Here is a 9871-nt window from a genome sequence, read left to right on the forward strand (position 1 = left end):
CACTTTAAATCCCAACCATTTTCCTGATTGCTAAGAAAAACAGCATTTGAAATTCGACATCTGTGTCTAAATGGGTGAGTGTCTTTTGTGCCTACCAGACATAGGAAGTACTCCGCTCAATTTGAGGACTTCTGAAGGAATTTCCATTTCCAGGTTGAAAAAGCCCAACCAGGCCGGGCGCGGTGGCTCACGCTTGTAATCCCAGCATTTTGGGAGGCCGAGGCGGGCGGATCACGAGGTCAGGAGATCGAGACCACGGTGAAACCCCGTCTCTACTAAAAATACAAAAAATTAGCCGGGCGTGGTGACGGGCGCCTGTAGTCCCAGCTACTCGGAGAGGCTGAGGCAGGAGAATGGCGTGAACCCGGGAGGCGGAGCTTGCAGTGAGCCGAGATCGCGCCACTGCACTCCAGCCTGGGTGACAGCGAGACTCCGTCTCAAAAAAAAAAAGAAAAAGAAAAAGAAAAAGCCCAACCAGCTGAGAGAGGATAAAGTACCTCGACTGTTTCAGGTAGAACATTCTTGGGGCTTCTTAGTTGCTACTGCAGTAGTTAGATTATATTTGAGTACCTAGATTGTATTTTGATAAGTGTGTGTCTCTCTCTCTCTCTGTCCCTGTGTGTGTGTGTGTTTGTGTGTGTGTGTGCGTGTTGATATAGTCATGGGAAGTTAAAATTCAATCCCAGAATGCAGCCCACTCTGGTGCATTCTTCAAAATTGGTCTGAATACAGTTATAATCCAGTGGAACAAAATAAAATGATATTTTTGGTAGTACAGTTTGGCCCCTATATTCTTTGTAATCTGGAGAAGTATGGCTCCTCAATGGGCCTTTATATTTTAATGCGATCTTAAAACTAGATTAATTTTGCTGTTGAATGGGAAAGAGGGATGAAATTCCTTGTGTTCAGGCTTTTATGTTTCTTTATCAGAGCAAACCTAATCAAGTTAAATGTAAAATTTTGATGCAATGGACAGAGACTTTTAAGAAAGGTGGTGAGTCTGCACTTTGCACTAAGGTTATCATATTTACCAGCAGAAGAGAGCTCTCGCTTAGATGAGGAAGCCTGAGCTGCTATAACTTCTGAAACCCCAATCCCACCATCTCCGTCCTCTGACAGCTGCCCTGGAGTCAGCTTCTGCCTCTCCAACAGCTCCAACCCGAGACTTCCGAACCTCTGAAAAACCCTTTCCTGACTTTTGCTAGCCCTCTTCATCATGAACCTGGGACCCCTACCCTAGTTCCACCGGATCCTCCCTCCCTTTGTCTTTTGTTCTCTCATTTCGTCAAGAAGGTATCTGAGAACTCCAGAGGAATGGTCTCACCCTCTCATACCAGTCAAGGAACACAATTTAGCCAAGGTTCACTACTCCTAGCAGGAAAATTTCTTCTAAGGCAGATCCCTATTTGGGGTTTAACTGAAGAAGAACAGCCTGCTGGAATGATGTGGGTATGCTGTGCATTCACTATGTCTGACTTATATAACTGGAAGCAGAACAACCCAGCTTATAGGGATGACCCAAAAAGTATAACTTGCCTTTTTGAGTCTATTTTCACTACTCATCACCCTACATGGGCTGATGCTCAGAGCCTCCTTAGAGTCTTGTTGAAATCTGAAGAACATCAGAGTACTAGAAAAGGCTTGGGAGGAGGCTGACCGGCTGCATGCAGAAGATCCTAATAACCAAGTGAGGACTGATGCCAATATGGCAATGCCTCTCCATGACCCCAAATGGAATCCAAATGATTGCGATGAAAGTGAGGTCCAACATTTCGGTGATTATTCTAGTGGGGCTCAGAAAGGGAGTCCACAAAACCAAAAGCTTAAACAAGATTCAGGAAATTAGACAAGGAGTGAATGAGAACCCATTGGCATTTTTAGAAAGGATTTTGGAGGCTTATCAGAAATATACAGATATATATCCAAACAGTCCAGAGAATTCCAGGTTAATTAATATGACTTTTATAGGGCAGAGGATGCCCAACATTCAATATGAATTGCAAAATTTGGAAGGCAATCTAATGTTGCCAGTATCTCATTTGATTGATGTGGCATACAAAGTCTTTCTAAGTTGAGAGCAGACTAAGGAACAACAAAAGCAGAAACGAAACTGCAGGACATGAAATAGCAGGCTAAGTTCCTAGCAGCAGCCTTAGCTAAGAGTGCAAAAGGTCCTCCTCAGAAAGGGCAAAGGCCACAAGGGAGAAAATCCTTAGAAAGTTCTCCCTTAGGAAAAAACAAAACAAAACAAAACAACGTGCACTGATATGGTTTGGATTTGTGTCCCCACACAAATTTCATGTTGAATTGGAGAAGGGGCCTGATGGGAGGTGATTGGATCATGGGGGTAGATCTCCCCCTTACTGTTCTAATGATAGTGAGTGAGTTCTCACTAGAGCTGATGGTTTAAAAGTGTGTGGCACTTACCTCTTCTCATTTTCTGTCTCTCCTGCTTCACCATGGTAAGACGTGCTTGCTTCCCCACTAGTTACCACCATGATTTTCAGTTTCCTGAGGCCTCCCATCATGCTTCCTGTGAAGCCTGTAGAACTGTGAGTCAATTAAACCTCTTTTCTTCATAAATTACCCAGTCTCAAGTAGTTCTTTATAGCAATGTGAGAACGGACTAATACATGCGTACAACAGAAAAGAGGGACACTGGAAAAAATGTTGCCCCAAGCTGAATAGAATGGAGAGCCAAGAACCAGAATTGCAAATATTTAGATTCAGTGGCTCTGACCGGGCATGACAGGGCCTTAAGGCTCTTTCTGTGATTAGTATCACCCACCAGGAACCTAAGGTAGCTGCTAAAGTAGGTGATAAATTGATTTTTCTGATCAACACTCGAGCAATCTACTCAGTTTTAAATCTTAAATTGGCTAAACTTGGAAGGGAATCTCTGATAGTCACTGACGTGTCTGGGAAATCATCCCAAAAATATTTTATTCAGCCTCTAGAATGTATAATAGGAAAGTTTTCTTTGGCCCACAGTTTTCTCTATATGCCAGAATACCCTCTCCCATTACTAGGTTGTTATCTTTCCAAGCTGCAGGCCCAGGTGACATTTCAGAATGACGTTCCAGAATGACCAAGTCGAGAACATGCATGCAAATAGCCTTAATTGCATCTTTGACTGTTCTTCAGGCTCTGCCCTCTGAAGTCCTCAAGAAGTTAAACCATGAAGTATAGGGCACTGTGTGTCCTGGACAGGATCATATGGCACCAATCCATGTTAAGTTGAAACTAGAAATTACATTCCCCCACCCCAATTAAACAGTATCGTCTAAAACTCCAGGCTTGAAGGGGGCTCCAATCTTTGTCACAGCTTTCCTAGATTATGGGCTTCTCTGATCCTGTTGTTCCCCTTACAATAGCCCTATCTTTCTGGTTCAGAAGCCTGGCATCCAAGAATACCATTTTGTCCAAGATCTAAGAGCAATAAATCAAATAGTAGAAGATAGTCATCCCATAGTAACCAACGCTTACACTCTTCTTATCACCCTCTCTGGGAATTTTGCCTGCTTCTCAGTAATAGACTTAAAGATGCTTTCTTTTGCATCTTCCTGGCCCCTGACTCCCAGGAATTGTTCGCTTTTGAGTGGAAAGATTTGGAGTCTCAAGCTAAATGTGTCAGCATTGTTGGACTGTGCTTCCCCAGGGATTTAAAAAATTCCCCAATATTTTTGGAGAAATCTTATCCAAAGACTCGAGGGAAACAACCTGCAATAAAGGAACTATTTTGCCATACGTATTATTTGTTATTTATTTTTATTATTGAGACAGGGTCTCACTATGTTGCCCAAGTTGTTCTCAAACTCCTTGGCTCCAGTAATTCTCCTGCCTTGGCCTCCCAGAGTGCTGGAATTACAGGTGTGATGCAATGCACCCAGCCTTATTTTGCAAATACAGATGATATCTTTATAGCCAGTGAAACAGAGAGTGACTTCCTTCTCTATGCCTTTAAATTTTTAAATTTCCTGGCAGATAATGCGCCCAAAGCTTCTAGGAAAAAAGCATATATACTTCTTCCCACTGTACCTGGGATTCCAGCTATTCCAAGGGGCTCACAATCTTTTCTCAGATTAGATTAGGGTGGCAGTTCCCACTACCCACAAACAACTATGGGGCTTCCGGATTTTGTCAAATTTAAATCCCTAAATTCAAGTTAAGAGCCAGACCTCTCTTTGAGGCTTTAAAAGAAGATAAGGAGCCCCTTTCTAGAAGTGGAGAATGTTAAAAAGCCTTTTTAACCATCAAAGAGAAATTGACGATAGTCCCTGCCCTGGGTCTTCCAGACCTATGCAAACCTTTTGATTATTTTTTGTTCAAGAAAGACAGGGAATTAGACTTGAAGTATTAACTCAAGACCTTGTGACCTTGAAGCATCCTGTAATCTTTTTTTCAAAAAAGCTTGACATGGTAGCTAAGGGCTGGCCTACTTGCATCAGTGTGGTGGCTGCCACCTGTGATATATTGCAGGAAGCTGAAAAGTTCACCTTGGGGTATCCCATGACAGTGAATACTATACATTATGTGTTACTGTACTCCAGAAGAAAGTGGGCTATTGGTTGACAGCAGGCCAACTGGGAAAGTACCAAGCCATGCTTCTAGATGACCCAAATGTAACTCTTATGGCTGTTTCTACTCTGAATCCTGCTATCCTGCTCCCAAGGAATATCTAGCCTCCTGTTCATGACTGCATTCAAATAATAGATCAAGTGTATTCCAGCAGACCAGACCTCACAGATTTGCCATGGATGGAATGTGACAAAGAATTCTTCACTGATGGAAGCAGTTTCATGGAACAAGGAGTCAGAAAGGTCAGGTATGCTGTAGTTACTACCCAGCAGGTAATCAAGGCATGTGCCATACCCCCAGGGACATCTGCCCAAAAGGCCGATTTCATTGCTTTGACTAGAGCTGTACATCTGGGTGAGGGAAAGAGAGTAAGTGTTTATACACTGACTCTAAATATACATTCTTAACAGCCTATGCTCATGGGGTAATTTGGAAAGAAAGGGGGCTCTGTACTTTCAATAACAAAGAAATAAAGCATGGTCCTCCAATTCTTGAATTATTAGAGGCCATAAAAATGCCCAAAGAAATAGCAATTGTTCACTGCCAAGGATACCACAAGGCAGGCACCAATGTTCCACAGGGAAATATTAACACTAACCTAGAGGTGAAAAAGGCACCCAGAGACCCACTACCCAGCTGGTTCTCATTCCTACTCTGTCTGGAGACCTATCACCACAGATATTCAGAGGCTGATCTTCAAAGAGCTGAGGAATGGGGTTTTCTAAATATGTTGACCATAAATGGCTTACAAATAATGAAGGAATAATTCTCCTTCCAGAAACTTTTATTAGACCAATCCCTGAGAAAATCCATCAAAGCACTCATTATGGGTGGTAGACTACTCTATGCTGGATACATTCTCATCTTATTAGGCCTAACTTGCAATGAACAATACAAACTGTAATCCAAAGTTGTCTTACTTGCTTGAAAAATAATTCAAAGCCCCCGGAAGGCATAAAAGCCCCCTTTAAGCAAGGAACTCTGTGGAGAGGAACTTTCCCTGGAGAAGACTCGCAATTGAATTTCACTATAATGGCTCAAGCCTCTGGAAATTTTTGATATTTGTTGGTTTTTGTTGATACTTTTGCAAGCTGGGTTGACGTTTACTCCATTAAGACTGAGGAAGCTACTAAAATTGTAAAGTTTCTAATGTAGAAAATAATTCCTCAATATGGACTCCCATAAACTCCCCGAAGTGACAATGGAGCCACTTTATAGCCCAAGTAACCCAGGAAGTATCAATGTTTAGTAAGTGCTGATTGGATTCTGCATTCATCTTGAAGAGCCCAATCTTCTGGAAAGACTGAAAGAATTAATAGGAAATTAAAGAAGTGTCTTCCTAAAATTTGCTAAGGGTTCAGTCTTACCAGGGAAAAGGTCATGCCCCTTGCCCTGCTGAAGATATGGGTAGCCCTAGAAGTAGGCTGGCTCTTACCTCCTTTGAAATGTTTGAGAGACCATTTCTCTGACCCCCAGGCTCCCTGACACTTGAGAAATTTTTCACCTTTGAAAAATAAACTAGATAATATATAAAACATTTAGGAAATATGTTCACTAGTCTCTCTGAGTTTGCTTCCAGCAGGCTCCAGTTCCCTACAGATGTGCGTTTCCACTCTGAAACCAGGAGATAAGTCTTGATGAAGACCTAGAAATCCCATCAAGCTGAAAAACAACTGCAAGCACAATGGGTCTGCCCTTTTGAGGTGCTGTTGACCACCCCACTCATCTGTCAAGTTAGCAGATGTTAAGCCTTGGATTCACCATATTCAAGTAAAACCAGTCCGTCTGGGATGTCTCCAGGGGAAACAGTCAGGGTCTTGTGAACCCTCAGAGAAACTTAAGTTAATATTCAAAGGTCAGTTAAAGGCCCTAGATAGGAAATCATAAAGGGAACATGTGGTTTTCAGGATTCTTCTCTTGTATTCCCCAGGGGATCCACTCCATATTCTTTGGTATTTTAAAATTTGGGTTATCTGTGTTGTCCTCACCATTATCCCATGATGCCCCTCCTCAGCATAAAGCAGCCAGAAAGATCAACGACCAGATTCTCCATGAATGAAGAATTTATAAATGGAAAGAAGAGACTGAAACTGATGCAATACTCCCAAAGACAGCTTTCTGGATACACATAGAAATTGATTATTCTGATCTTAAAGCTTGAAACTTACATTTGTTTTATTTGAGTTCCTTCCTTAGAGAACAACCCTCAGGCCTCTCAAAAACTATCAAAGAACTGAAACTCAGCAGATTATGAATCCAGACAATGAGATGCCAGATCCGTCATTTGTCATGATTGCTTCCTTAGCCCCCACACTCCAATTCCTGTTTTCCTAACTTCCACATGCTTCTTATTGACCAACTCCTCTTCCTTACCCCCTCTGTATTAGTCAGTTTTCACGCTGCTGATAAAGACATACCTGAAACTGGGAACAAAAACAGGTTTAATTGGACTTACAGTTCCACATGGCTGGGGAGGCCTCAGAATCATAGCGGGAGGCAAAAGGCACTTTTTACATAGTGGTGGCAAGAAAAAAATGAGGAAGCAAAAGTGGAAACCCCTGATAAACACATCAGATCTTGTGGGACTTATTCACTATCACAAGAATAGCACAGGAAATACCAGCCCCCGTGATTCAATTACATCCCCTGGGTCCCTCCCACAACATGTAGGAATTCTAGGAGATACAATTCAAGTTGAGATTTGGGTAGAGACACAGCCAAACCATATCACCTTCCTTAGTTCTTGTTTTCCCACAAATGGTTACATTACTTTGGACATACCCTGAGTCAGCATTCTTTCTGTAATTTCAGAATGAATTTGGAAACTAGGTCTTCTTTCTGAAGGCTCCCCTGTAGGCATGTTAAAGAAATCTGTAGGCCGGGCGCGGTGGCTCACGCCTGTAATCCCAGCACTTTGGGAGGCTGAGGTGGGCGGATCACGAGGTCAGGAGATCGAGACCATCCTGGCTAACACGGTGAAACCCTGTCTCTACTAAAAATACAAAAAATTAGCCGGACGTGTTGGCGGGCGCCTGTAGTCCCAGCTACTCGGGAGGCTGAGGCAGGAGAATGGCGTGAACCCGGGAGGCGGAGCTTGCAGTGAGCTGAGATGGCGCCACTGCACTCCAGCCTGGGAGACAGAGTAAGACTCCGTCTCAAAAAAAAAAAAAAAAAAAAAAAAGAAATCTGTATACCTTTTCTCCTATCAATCAATCTGCCTCATGTCAGTGATTTTTAAGGGAATCTTTAAAAGGCCAAGAGCCTATGGCCCCCACAGTATGGTGCTGTAAGCAGAATGACCAAAGCCGCTCTTCTGTTTTGGAGGCTACAGTGAAGAGAAACCAGTTAGGCTTCTGGCCTTTCTTTCTGTATGTTCCAGTGGCGCAGATGATAAAAATCACTGTTTGTCTAATCTGCAAGGTTTTGATTAATGGGATAAAAGGGTCTGTTTGACTAGTCTTGCCTTGTAGCTACTCTGGTGTATTTTTGGTACTTTGTGGTATGAATATTCTTTTTTTTTTTTTCGAGACAGACTCTCGCTCTGTCTCCAGGCTGGAGTGCAGTGCGATCTCGGCTCGCTGCAACCTCCGACTCCCTGGTTCAAGCGATTCTGCCGCCTCAGCCTCCAGAGTAGCTGGGATTACAGGTATGCACCACCATGCCCAGCTAATTTTTGTATTCTTAGTAGAGACAGGGCTTCACCATGTTGGCCAGGATGGTCTCGAACTCCTGACCTCAGGTGATCCGCCCACCTCTGCATTCCAAAGTGCTGGGATTACAGGCATGGGCCACCGTGCCTGGTGAATATTCATATTGTTTGGCCACTTTTCCTCTCAGAAATAACTTTTTTGGGGCAGCCATTTTCTTTTGTCATTGTCTTTCCATGTCATTCTGTCATAAAGAAGAGTACCATAGGATAGAATATGGGCCTAGTGTCCGTAAAGCCTGCTGTTTGAGCCGGCCCTGCACACTGGCTAGATAGATGTCTGTTAAGATAAACTTTGCTGTTGGTCCCTGAAAGAAAAACTGGGTAAGGTTTCCCTCTTGTCTTGTTTTATGTCCTGGAGAGCTTAATTTTGTGAATAAGTGGCATATTCTCTCATAGTCTCTACTATCCGGAGGGCATGAATTTTTGTGGTCAAGTGGACAGTCTGAAAGACTGGGAGTCCAACACACATAATATTTTAAGCAACACACTCTTTGTACCAAGTGTGTCAAGCTCTTAGGGGAGTTTTGTCTTAAAAAAGTCTTAACCCTATGAGGCTTTTGTTGTCTTTTGTCTATGTTAAGTCTATTTCTGAGAGTAAATTTTTGGGGATCAGGGAGCTGCCTCCTCTACATTAAAGAGGCTTTTGGATTGAGTTGCTATTGGAATAAAGCCTACAATTGAGAATTCTAATCATCAATGGCCAAAAGATAGAAAAACAAAAAAGATTTTAGAGATGACTTATCCTAAACATTTGGAAAAAAAGTTTAAATGTTTAAAAAGATACACAATAGTGTCATGGCTAGCCTTTAAAATTCTCTCAAGCAGTTAAAATCCTATGTAAGTTCAAAACTGCCTGCTCTAGAAGAGCAATGGTGACTGCCCCACACTGTATTTTAGTAGCTGAGACTCTGCCCTTTCACTGTGGCAATGTGGGTTCAATTCCTGGCTCAGAGAATGAATCCCTTCTGGTTTGATATTTGTGTGACTTTTGAAATATCAACTGTTCCAGCTAAAATATGATAGTGAGAGATTGGAAAGAATTTTTTTAGAACTCTATGGTTAAAAGTCAGCTTAATTAAAAGCCTATTTCCAAGCTCTGTGTGTGTGTGTGTGTGTGTGGTGCATGTGTGTTTATATGTGTGTATATATGTGTGGGTGTGTATATATATGACATCTGTGTGTATGTGTGTGGTGTGTATGTTTACATATGTCTGTGTGTATATGTGTGCATGTATATATATATATAATGACCTTTGTGTGTGTGTGTGTGCGTATAAAGACCTGAATGCTTTTTCTCTTCTAGGATTTTGTGGTGGTGGTTGTTGTTTTGAGAAAAAGTTTTTTCTTCTCAGTCAACTGACTTCGATTTCTCCATTTACGTCTGACTGTCCCTCCTCCCTCTTGCCACTGTCTGTGCCACATGTGAGATCTAACAAAAAAATAAGGAATTTATGATAGCCTGGGATTCCCTGAGAAATCAAAGGACACTAACAAGTCCTCTGAAAGGAATCTGTTTTCCTCAAGGAACCCCACAAGTTTTAGGCAGACAGATTCCACTTAGGTATAAAAATTCTACTCTCTTTT

The sequence above is a fragment of the Symphalangus syndactylus genome, chromosome X, assembly GCF_028878055.3.
Source record: "Symphalangus syndactylus isolate Jambi chromosome X, NHGRI_mSymSyn1-v2.1_pri, whole genome shotgun sequence".
In the NCBI taxonomy this organism is placed as follows: Eukaryota; Metazoa; Chordata; class Mammalia; order Primates; family Hylobatidae; genus Symphalangus; species Symphalangus syndactylus.